We start from the raw sequence: 12,474 nt of genomic DNA, 5'->3' as shown, positions 1-12,474 counted from the left end.
TTAACTGCACATATTTACTTTTAGGACATATCCACACAGATGAATTTATGGGAGGTGGGGACCAAACTCAGTGCTGTTTGCAGTTAGAAAGATCCAGAATAAATGTAAATAGAGAAGCAACCTACAAGCATGCTGAATACAATTTATGGAAAAATAGGAGCAGGATTTATTAAGCTAATTTTCTCTTATGTGTGGAATAAAATTTCTCATTAATTGCTCATACGATGGTTTGTCTCCATTTGTCCACCAGTTGAATATTTGATTTAAGTGGTAACCATCCTATGAAGGAGTCTTAGAACTCATTTGGATGGTGCCAGTACCTCCTCTATGAGTGTGTGTGTATGATTGTGCATATATGTGTTTGTACTTCTACATACATGCACATGTTCATGCATGTTTGCATATGTGTATGCATATGAGTGTTTGTGGTAGATAAGGGTGCAGCTTTTCTTGCACCTGGCCCAATACTTGCTCTGAACATGGTGAACTAGGTAATGTTCCTCAGAGACCTTAGAGTCTAATCAGGAATTTAGTGTCACTAATATAATGGAGACATGTGGAGCTATACTCTTATGAAGTAGGATAATGTTTTCTGTGACCAGGAAAGTCTTTTTATATAAAGTTTCATGTAGAAAAGTAAGGATTGGTGGAACAAATTAGAAAAGAAAGTGCACGTGAGAGTGCTGGGGGTAGCATTGGTGCTGGGGACAGCATGGGACATTGTGTGTGGAGAAAGAGGCATTGCCATGTTAGAATGCCTGGTGTCTTCCATCTTCAAGGAATGGAAGCTCTGTGCACAATTACCATTTAAATTAAAGATTCCGGGGAGATGATGGTGGCAAAGTGGGAGTGAGATTGATTCAGAATGGAAGACCAATTGTGATTCACCTTAAAGGCATTCGATCTTGTCTTGAGGGCAAGAGAAGAACTTTGGAAGATTTTACTTATGGAGGGCCATACATTTATATTTCCAGATTGTTGTTTGAGATGCTGGGAAAGGATTATAAAGGAATGAAATTGGATATTGAAATGTTAGTGAAGATCTGCTATAAAGATTTCAGGGAAGATGGTGACTTGTACTAAGTTTCTGAATTAACAGAGTTGGATCCCAGATTTATGTAGTACAATCAAGGATTGGTGATTACCTGTAAGAGACAAGCCTAGATTTTGGAAGCTGAGAGAAGAGTCATACCTGGGACTTGAATATTTCTTGAATACTTCTGGAATAGGCAATTGTAGAACATACTAAAGAAGGCATCGTTTGGTGAGAAATGTTAACATTCTGAGCATGTGAACTGAGAAACATGAGGTAAACATTGAATGGAAATATCAACTGGTCTGTTGTATATTTGAGTTTATAATTCAGAGTAGAAATCAGAAATTCATATACTTATCAGGCACTTATCAGCATAATTTTATACAAAGGGTGAAGGGCTAGTATGTGCATTAGAATCAGATCAGGATATAAATTCCAGCTCAGTTCCTCCCTAGGTGTCTGAAAAAAACTCTTTTGACCTCGGTCTTCTTATTTTGCAAAAGTGATGACTGTAATTTCAAATAACATAAAATATTTGAAATGATATGCATCAATTAATAACATCAGAAAGAAACTGTTTCCAGGGATTTTGCCTGTTTATCCTTGACCCAGCCGTTTCTGCCATCACTAGTCCTGCACAAACAGCAGCCAATTACTTGCAGGAAGAGCTAAACAGTGCTTTTTGCCTCAGGTCTGAACTATGAACGTTTGCTTCTTACATCAGTTACTGAGAGTTTGAAACAGCAACATTTGACAACATACACAACAAAGAAGTATAGGCAAACGACATTTATGTTTCTTCTGTCTCCCTGTAAATTATCTTGAGAAAGAGCTGTTTTTCTGGAAACATATGAATATCTTGTTATTAAGCAATGACTAGGAAAGTAACACACCATCAGAGTGACTTCCCTTCCTGTCCTGCCTCACTTTCCTTCAGATTTCTGGAGAAATCCAATCCAGCAATGGTACATTTTGTGATGGTTTCCCCCCACCCCCACCCCCGTCAAATGTCTCTAGTTGGGGAACTGATTCTATATTGCACACTAATCCAATGGTAATGGTGTCATGCTACTCTGTGTCATGTGGGGTGGTGACTACGTCTTTTACCAGTTCTTTCCTGGGATGAAGTGACTGTGGCAAGTTCATCCTGGGAGATGAGTGACGATAGAGATTGAAATGGTATGGATCAATAATAATCCCAACTGTTTAGGGCCAAAGATCCCCAGACTTCTTTTCTGTTTTTGCCTGGAATAGAACTTCTGCAGCAGAGTTGTGGAGGGTACACACTGGTGGTCTAACTTTTCTGGGGATATACCATAGCCTTAAACAGGGAAATGGGGGAAGAGAGGACCCTGCCCTATAACTGCCTAAAGTGGAGCTTTCTTTTCTCTAGATGGAAACAGAAGGAGGAGCAGATTATAATGAAAATGCCTCAGTCCTACTGTTTGTATCAAAATTTAGTAGCTTTTCTTGAATATATTTTTCTTCTTTCTTTTTCTATCTGTTTTTCTGGATGAGTTCCCTGACTTTACTTTACTTTTTTAAATTGACAACAATTATAGTTGTTTTATTGGGGAGTGGGTCACTGAACTGTAAGGAAGTCATTTTGTTCCCTGCATTTTATTGATGTCTGGTTTTTTTTTTTTATTAAAATTAATTTGGATTAGAGGTTCAGTGCCACTCTCCTTTATTACTGCTCTTGTTATTGTTTCTGGTGCTGCAATAATTTTTTAAACAAATTTTCCTATTTTTTCCATGTTATTTTTTCCTTCTTGTTTCTTTGCTACTTATGCATTTACAATGAAGGCTCCAGCTGGCCTGCATGTACCTCCCAGCAACCAGAAGAGGTCATGCTGACTGCTGGGCCACGAACACCTTCATCCTGGACATTATATCTTTTCAATGAGGTCCACTCCCAGACCATGCTTTGCTTGAGCTCCCTCTGCTTTTTTTTTTTATGTTAGTTTGCTCTTAGAGAACTGAGAGGGTCTACTAATATTTGCACACCACTTAGGGAAATAGTATATAGTTTCAGGCAGAGAGCCAAATAGAAGTGAGCCCCTTTAGAGAGCATGTTCTTCACTTACCCCTGTCTTTTTTCACCCACTACATCTTTCATCTCGAAATTTGGACTAATGGAGTTCAGATTCATATTTGCCTACATCAAAGGCTGAATATCATAATGAAGTGTACTTGCAATTTTATTAACTCTGTCCTCCTCTTACTATGAGTTGTATATTATATATTTCATTTAATAAAAAGATGTTATTACTAGCTATAGACTATCTATAGGCTAATTGCTATCTGTAGAGTAATTAGTTGACTGCTTTTAATGACTTAGAATAATTAGATCTCACAGCTGTATGGGTTCCATAGTCACCATCTGGTTGAGCATACTATTCTTCCAAAATGGTACATGGGTTTCCTAGGGAGTCCACAGTTCTAGGGATTTTACAGCTCAGACTGTACGCAATGGCAATACCTACCAACTGTGAATTCTCAACACTTAGACATTCTCCAACTTTTGGAATCATTGAATCTTCTCAGATTCCCCTCTCTTCTCTTTTGAATTCTTTAGGCTTCCCATACCTTATGGACACACACTTATCTCTACTTAAGGTTTTCTGTCTTAACACAGAGCACTGTTAAGACAAAACAAGTATCTTTCCTGGGTTCTCTATGATCATTCACATCTTAACCAATGTTCTTTGTCAGCTTGACAAAGCATATTCTTTAATGGAAGGTATTATTAATTAAATTTAGTTCATAAGGAATTGTATTATCCCATTTTTTGTTACTATAATGAAGTATCTAAAGATGGATAATTTATAAAGTAAGGGGGATAATTTATAAAGTACAGTTCTGGAGGTTCAAAGGCTTGGTGCAGGCATTAGCTCAGCTTGGATTGAAGGTATATGAGGATGGAAGTACAAAGGAAGGAGTGCATGCAGAAGGAAGAGATTACATGTTTAGATGGGAAGCCAAAGTGAGACTCATGGGTCAGGCTCTCTCTTTTTAACGCATTGCTCTTGCAACAACTAATTCAGGGTCCTATGAGAATTACAATAGTCCCTGCTGAGGGCAGCATGCATATTGGCATACAACCTCCTAGTAGACTCTGCAGCTTAAGGGCCCTGCAACCTCCATACTGTCTCACAGAGGATCAAGGCTCCTGCACTTGACCCCTTGGGAAACAAATCACATGTCAGCTATAGCAGGAATTTTTAAAAATCAGTTGAGCTTGGACTTTAAGGAGGACTTCCTTAAAATTTGTTCGGAATAGTAATTAGGATTATTATGTTTTTATTTTAGTCACTCATATTTGTTAAAATATATAAATTAGTCTTTCTTTTAAAGAAGGAAAACAAGACTAGATGCAAAAAGGATAGCAGAATGTAGTTCTGGTTCCCAGAGAGTGTTGTCTAGGAATTGAACATTGAGAAAAAGTATGACAAAAACGGGTTCCTCAGATGTCCTCATTGGCATGTGTCTGGCATCCACTCGCACTCTGCTTTCTCATGACCGGATTTGCTCTTAGAGCATTTCTCATTCTTTTTGGAAACTGAAGAATTTCAAATTTGTACACACAGTCTCAAGTTCAAAAGCATCCCTAGATACCTTCCTCTTATGTGGATAATAAAGTTGCCTGTTCCATTAGAGATATATATATATATTAACCAGATAGACTTCATTGTCTGTACTAACCTGTTTAGAGAATTATTCTCAATAATTTTATTCACATTTTATTTTAGCATGTCTTTAGAAATTTTCTGTGACTCTAGCATTCATGACTATTAAAATTTCATTTTCAGCTGAAACATTGTTTCACCTTCACAAACAGACTGTACCATAGTGGTAGAGAGAAGGCAAAGTAGAATGATAGAAAAGATGATTAATTCATAACTTCAAGTCCTAATACTATCTTAGTCACTGACTATTATGTTAACATGGATTTATTTTTCATGTTTTTATTTTACCATCTCTGATGATATCAAATAATTTTTAGAAAAATATATTCTGAAAGTATACGTGAAACAATGATATGCATATTAGAGTATTATGATTATCTTCTGTCTTCTGATAAAATTTTTTAATTTTTATTATTTATTTATTTTTAAATTTTTTACAGACTGTATTTTGATTCATTGTACACAAATGGGGTACATCATTTTGTTTCTATGATTGTACACGATGTAGATTCATACCATTTGTGTAATCATACATGTACATAGGGTAATGATGTCTGTTTCATTCCACCATTTTTTATATCCCCCCTCATTTCCTTCTATATAATCTAAAGTTCCTCTATTCTTCTCTCACTCCCCACCCCCTCAACCCCATTGTATATTATTCTCCACTTATCAGGGAAAACATTTGGCCTTTTTTTGGGGGGGGATTGTTTTATTTCACTTAGCATGATATTCTCCAATTCCATCCATTTATTTGCAAATGCTGTAGTATCATTCTTCTTTATGACTGATAAATGTTTTGAGAGAATTAATTTTGATCAATCTGTACAAAAATATGTAGTGGTGATACTGAGCCAAATTAATTTCTCAATAAGATAATGGTATTTCCAATTATAGAAGTTAGTAGAATATGAAATGCAGGATAATAAACATTAATAATCTAAGGAATATTATGGGAAAACTATGTAGAAAAATTAAGAACTAGAATAACAAAAATAAGTTCTAGAATCAAAGTATAAGCATGAAAACTTAGAAACATTTTTAAAAATAATAAAACATTAAATGGAAACAAGACAGTGAGGGATTTGACTCTTCCCATCATCTTTAGCACAGATTTGCTCAAAATTTCATGGAAAGAATATAAATTATAAAGAATTAATGACAATGACAATCCTTTCCTTCATGCTAAAACATGCTTTACAGACAGGAAAAATAAATCAAAATAACAACAAAGTTGTGTGCAAGAAGCAGCACATTGACTGCAGCCCAAAGACCAAGATAATCTATACTTTCTTGGTTTTATTGTGACATGAATCCTTGAGTATGTTATAAACACAAGTATACAACTAATTCCAAAATCAACAGAGCAGAAGCCTCTTAATAAGAGCTCAGTCTTTTTATGTTGTTGTTGTTCTAATGACTTAAAAATTACTCTTCTTCTGAAAAATTTTGTGATCCTAAGCACTGTTTTTAACCAAAGTTAATATAAAAGACAAAACCTAAGTTAGGTAAGTGCCCTTAATTTTGGTAATTCACTATTATTACTGATAATAGCCATATATTTTTCCTCTACAGAATAGGATTAGATATATTTATTTGGGTATTACTCTAGTATGTCATTATGTTGGGCTTGTAGGAAGCTTTCTGACAAGTCTTTAATCTTCTTATATATATATATATATATGTGTGTATGTGTGTGTGTGTGTGTGTGATTTGCTTTTTTTTTTTTTTAAGAGAGAGATAGAAAACAAAATGTACCAAATGGCTTTTATTTCTCATTTATGTGCTGACAATCAAAAGAGAAAAGTCGTTTAACATTCCCAATTAATTTGGGAGTGAAATTATTGTCAGAAAAGTGTAGGAAAATGTCTTTTAACAGAAAATTAGATGAAATATCCATTTAATTTGTTAAAGCTTTTAATATTTTATTTTATAACTTATTTTTGTATTTCCTTTCCTGTTTCCTTTTAAATTTCCATTTACTCTTCATTTATTCCTAAGTTTGTCAATACTTTCTTTGTCTAATATCTTTATTCAGAAATATTCAAAATATACTTAAAAGTCACAATGATTATAATTATTGGCATTTGTAGTTAAATATCAAAAAGGCACACCATAAACAACTGTCCCATATTATTTACTCAAAGGTTGTTTTACTTTTTGTATTTGATATGTTAAATAATATTATTTACAGAAAGATGAAAGGCAGAATAGAATAACTGATGTTTTGTGATCTTAAATCCAAAGAAATAACAAAGAGGAAAGACGTTCTAATCAAAACTTACAACACACATGCTGTGTGGGTCAACTGGGAAAGCACTGCTATGCTAACTGAGCTAAGTTCACATGAGCTTCTCCTTGAACATGCTGCTAATACATTCCGAAAGACTTCAGCATGTTCTTGACCACCCAAAGAGCTGTAAGCTCATGTATTATTGAAACAAGCAGAACAGAATGCTCTCCTTCTTGAATCAAAACAACTTTTATATGGACAGAAACCAATTATAAAACCCCTATAGGATCTTGTGTGAGTTCAAGAGAATCTGCTAGATATAAATTTTAGCGGCATGTCTACTGCATAATACCATTATTGTGTACTCCTCAGAAGTCTCATTCCAGGTTCAACTCCATCTGATCCACAGTCCCTTAGGAATTGAGGCTCAGAAGCTCATCCCATGGAAAAGCTAGTGCCTGAAGAAGAATCACTGGAGAGACAGGGCCCAAAGAATGGAGAAAACGGAGCTCCACTCACAAATTAGCCGCTCAACTCCAGGACTTGAGAGATTAGAGTTACAGGATAGGAATAATGAAGAAGAGGAAGAGACCAATAAAGGGAGGGATGTTCATGTCTTTACTAGGAACAGGTCTTCCAGAAGTGCTGGTGCCACCTCCTATCACTCCTTTTATGGTTTGGTGTTTCTTTCGGTCATGGATACTGTCTTTACCCTTGAAGTGGGCAGGGTAGAGATCATGCAAGTGTAGGTCAAGTTTACCTATATTATAATTTTCTCCAATGGCAACCATGTTCATATGCAGTACTGAGTAGAATCTGACCCAAATATTAATGAGACAAATGAAACAAACATCAATAGAAGGGAGTATGGGGGGGGAAAGGGAGGGGAAAGGAAAGGAACTGGGGTCTGAATTAGGACCAAGATATATTCCATGCTTTCATTATTATGTCAAAATGGATTCTACCGTCATCTATAACTAAAAACAATCAATAAAAAAGAGTAATGGGACAAAGGAGACAGACATATGGAGACAGAGATGCCAAGCCTTCCTCCTGTTCCAATCATCCATCAAACATCTTCAGGTCCAAGTGTCAGATTTTCATAAAAGCAACCTTCAACTTCCTGAAAAGTAAGCTAGGTGCCTGCACCATCATAACCCACACATCCCACGGTTATCTACAGCAAGGCTAGTGTGAGACTAATGAAGAATTTCCCAGCTGTGTGACCTCCAAAATCAGTGATTTTTCAGTCAGTTAAGAGCACGTGAAGCTTATTAAGGTTTTTCTGTGGGCCTGAGTTGGCTGGGAAACTCCTTGGTTGGTTTATCAGAACTTCCTCTTAGGAAGACTTTCAGCAGGCAAGTTGACTGTGGTTCAAGGTGATCTTTGTTACCTCTTTGATATTTAGTGCTGGCTGTTGCCTAGGACCTGGCCTTACTTTCATTGTAGCCTCTCCTCTCCAATACCTTAATTGGCTGCCTCTATGGCATTGTTAGGTGATAATCCAAGAGGGTGAGATTAAAAGCTGCAAAACTTCTTGAGGTCTTGCTTCACAAAAATGTCACTTTGGCCACATTCTAATTCGGCTAAACCAAATTACAATATACAAAACCAATCAAGATACAAAGTCAGGAAGTGGACTTTACCTTTTTAATTGAGAAACAGCAAAATTATGTTGCTGTATTTAAAAATTTATAACGAAGTCCCTCTGGGTTGACAAAACATTGTGGACCACTGTTCATTTCAGAAACGAAATGAACACGTCTTCCTCCAAATGCACTGAGCCATATAACAGTATGGAAGATGAACGGTGGGTTGGGCCTGATCTTCAGCACTGACTTCCCTCCAGCATGGACCCTTTTGTTCGATGTACAACCTGTATAAGTATGGGATAGCTCAGCATGCCCCCTTAGATTAATTACTGGAGTCTTGATGGAGAGTATTAAAGGAAGACATTTTCATGAGGAGACACCTAGAGAACAAGATGAATCCCATACAAAACATCTGAGTATAAGAGATGATGAATTAGCTTTCTTTTGTGCTAATCAAACAATATTTGTAATATTATTTATATTTACAGATGTCCAAAACTCTTTATGTATTCAAAGTAGAACAATGAATATGGTATTCTAACTATAATAAAAAAATCAACACTTGAAAAAACAGAAGAGGTTAAATCTTACAAATAAAGAAGCTCAAGTGGCTATGTAATAATGATTTACTTTCATGAAATGCTATCATTAAGAGATGTGATCAATCTTTGTAGCACCAGAGAGTACTAGAAGATGTAAGGTGAATATGTGCAGTGTGGGCTTTATAAATAAATTAACAAGAGATTCCTTAGAATTATAGGTTTTATTCAACATCTTATCAGATAGAGTAAGCTTTATAAAGATTAATTACTTGACAATTATTTGGGGAAGATGAAAATTTCCCAAGTCATGTGTTATGAATTATGGAGGAAAAACAAATTTATAACATATAGCAGTTCATGCATGTAATAAATTTCTCTGAAGGAACAAACAGGAGTCTATTATAGTTGCTAACTTTACAGACTAAACAGGTTACCTATGGGAAAGGAAAAAGAGGGATAAATACTTTTCAAGTATATCTTTTATAAATATTTGAATTTTGCACTATAAGCATACATTATCTTAACTCCTAACACTAGAGTGATACTGAGATTCCATGATGGGGAGGAAAGAAAAATTCAACCACATTCTGCAAATCATTTCATTTCTTGCATTTCCCAATTTATACCTATCCAACTCACAACCTCTTCAAATGCTTCCTTTACTTTAAAAAAAAAAAGGTAAAATTTGCCAATTTGTAAAAGGACATGAACTTGAAAATCCCTTCTGCCTTAGTTAATGGTGCAAGACTTCTGCTGAGTCATTGCAGTCTCTCATTAATTCCATCTTATGAATTTTGGACCAGCTAGTAACCCAGTGGGCAGTCATAGGATAATATTTTTCTACTACTGATAAAGCTAATTGGCATATGTGGCTTTATTCTGTGACCCTGACCTCATTATAAGCACTCTCTAACCACCTTAGTGGGTTGGTTACTGCTTAGTAAGAGGAGTTCTGCTTTTTAATGGAGACAGTTGAGATAAAGAAATAACAATTTTTGACTTTCAGATTGGAAAAATGCAGCAGTGACTCTGGAAAGAATAGTTTTTCCCAATTTAAAAATATGTCCCCATAATTATCTTAAGTAGATATTGAAAAAGGGGGAAAAATAGATCAAATTTCTAAAAGGCTTTTGTGGGGACAATTAGGAGGAAAATGTTTTCCTGTAGTCAGTGTCCACACCAAAGACTTATTAGGATATAGTTGGAGAGGCCTGAACTTCAATTTTCTTTTCTGGCTTCCATACTAACCCAAATTGACTCTTGCTTTTAATCAAGTAGCTTAATATCTACATACTGATTAAATGAATGTGATAAATAAACTATTCACAATAGTGATAATATGCCATTCATGCTAACAAATTACATACTCTACTGTCAAAAGTAGAATATGTGTATCATCACTAAATTATTTCCGCAAAGGCTGAACCAGTTGACCCATACCTACCTGAAATGCATCAGAATAAATATGTCAGTTATCATATTTATCACCATCAATATACGAAGCTTCATGAAGATCAGAGGATTCAGAAACACCAGGTTTTCTGTGTTCTCATATGAGGGAATAGCATCTGAGGCAAATCAGGTCCATTAATCCTTTATAAAAGGATAAGAGCTATAATGCAGAACATTAAAAGCATTAATCAGGATGATAGAATTTGGTAATATTTTTTCTTGTCCCCTTTGTACAAGTAGCTGGTAATGGTGGTTTTGGTAGAAACTGCCAGAGTCAGAAGTTTTTAGTCAGTTTAAGACCTTCTTAAGCTACACAGGTAGACTTAATCTATGTTTGCTAACAGAAGTATAGAGATCTCTACTAAACACAGGTTATATCAATAAAGGGATATTTTACAAAAATCAGATGACATTAAGTAGCCTAACTATATTTTCTGGGAACATCTATGACATTAAGAGTTAAATGTTGTGTTTAGATTTCTGGTAACCTGGACAATGTTAAAGTCCCCAAATGAAGGCCTTGCCCTCTCCAGCCTTTGCTAGGCCTAGTTATGGGAACAATTTCTCAGTTCTTCCACCTCCTGGTGAGAGATTAACTTCTGTCATTTTCATGATACTCAGTGGCATGTTTCAGATGCTGCAACATTTACTTTGTACTAGTCTCCTTTCAGTACTCATGTCTTTTTGTTCTTCTCTCATAGAAACACCCACCCCCAGATGATTTTACAACCTGCTCTTTCACAGCCAGACTTCTACCTTGGACTCCTCGATTGACCCGATTTAAAAAAAAAAAAAAAAAAAAAAAAAAAAAAAAAAAAAAAAAAAAAAGGAACTCCAAGCTGCTTGCCCCACGCCACCCACTTCCAGCTCGAAGAAGCCAGAGCGGTCATCGACCTCCTTCCCCAGCAGCATGGAGTTCCTAAGATTAGAGGGGGGAATGAAGCCAGAATTAAGAACAGGTAGTTAGTGTAGAAATAGGGGATCGGGTCAAATCGAGGAAATGAAGGCCATGAAATCTCCTAGTTACCTTCATCAGGGAAAGAGTAAGTGCTGTACAGGTATTAATGCTCAGGCAACAATATCAGTCCCTCCGCCAAGAAAATAACTTGGGAGAAAAGTATATAGAAACAGAAGTTCCATAAGATACTGATTTTTTGTCTTCCAGTTATCCTCCGAATAATTGTTAAAATCCTTAAAGGTCTTCGGATCCAGCAAGGCCTCTTTAAACTTCAAACTAAAAAAGGGGGAATTGCGGGGGCACTTGGCAAATAAGACCCTTACCAGAGCATGACAAGGTTCCTCTGGAAGATGCTTGCAAGGTCTCATCAGAAAACTGGGTCCTGCCAGGAAGCCATCTGCATATTCTGGGGTTTTCTGTGCCTGCTGTTTTTACTGACATATTATTCATTGCAGAGTCTCTCTCATGGAATAAATGCATTGGGGGATAAAGGGAACACAACTTTATTAAATGATTTATTCAGGTTCCAGACAAATGATACCTATGAGACTTGTACAAAACAAAACTCTATGTGTCTTAGGGTGAAAAACATTCTTGAGCAACCGTGTCCTGTGTCTTTTTCTTGGGAACAGTGTTTTGACTCCCTTAGGATAATTTCTATTACAGATTTTTCCCAGGCTTCTAAGGCAAAAATAAAAACTCCTTTAGCTCGTTAGTTACGTCTAGTCCTGTAGAACATCAGCTGCCTCCCACAGTAGGAACTAAATAAGGATAAACTTTTCAGATCAAAGGCAGGCCCCAGTTTTCCCAGAAAGAAAACCTACTAAAAACATACACTTTGATCTCCCCTTATCTTCCACCAGGTGACTTGATATAATACATATCTAAGAAGACACTGGCCTAGAGAACCACAAAAACCAATATCAGACTACAAAGACTGAGTGTCAGCTAGTCTATAACTTAAGTGGCAGT

This window comes from Sciurus vulgaris (genome assembly GCF_902686455.1).
Source record: "Sciurus vulgaris genome assembly, chromosome: 4".
NCBI lineage: Eukaryota > Metazoa > Chordata > Mammalia > Rodentia > Sciuridae > Sciurus > Sciurus vulgaris.
The sequence above is the reverse complement of the archived record's forward strand: the minus strand, read 5'-3'. Positions refer to the sequence as shown.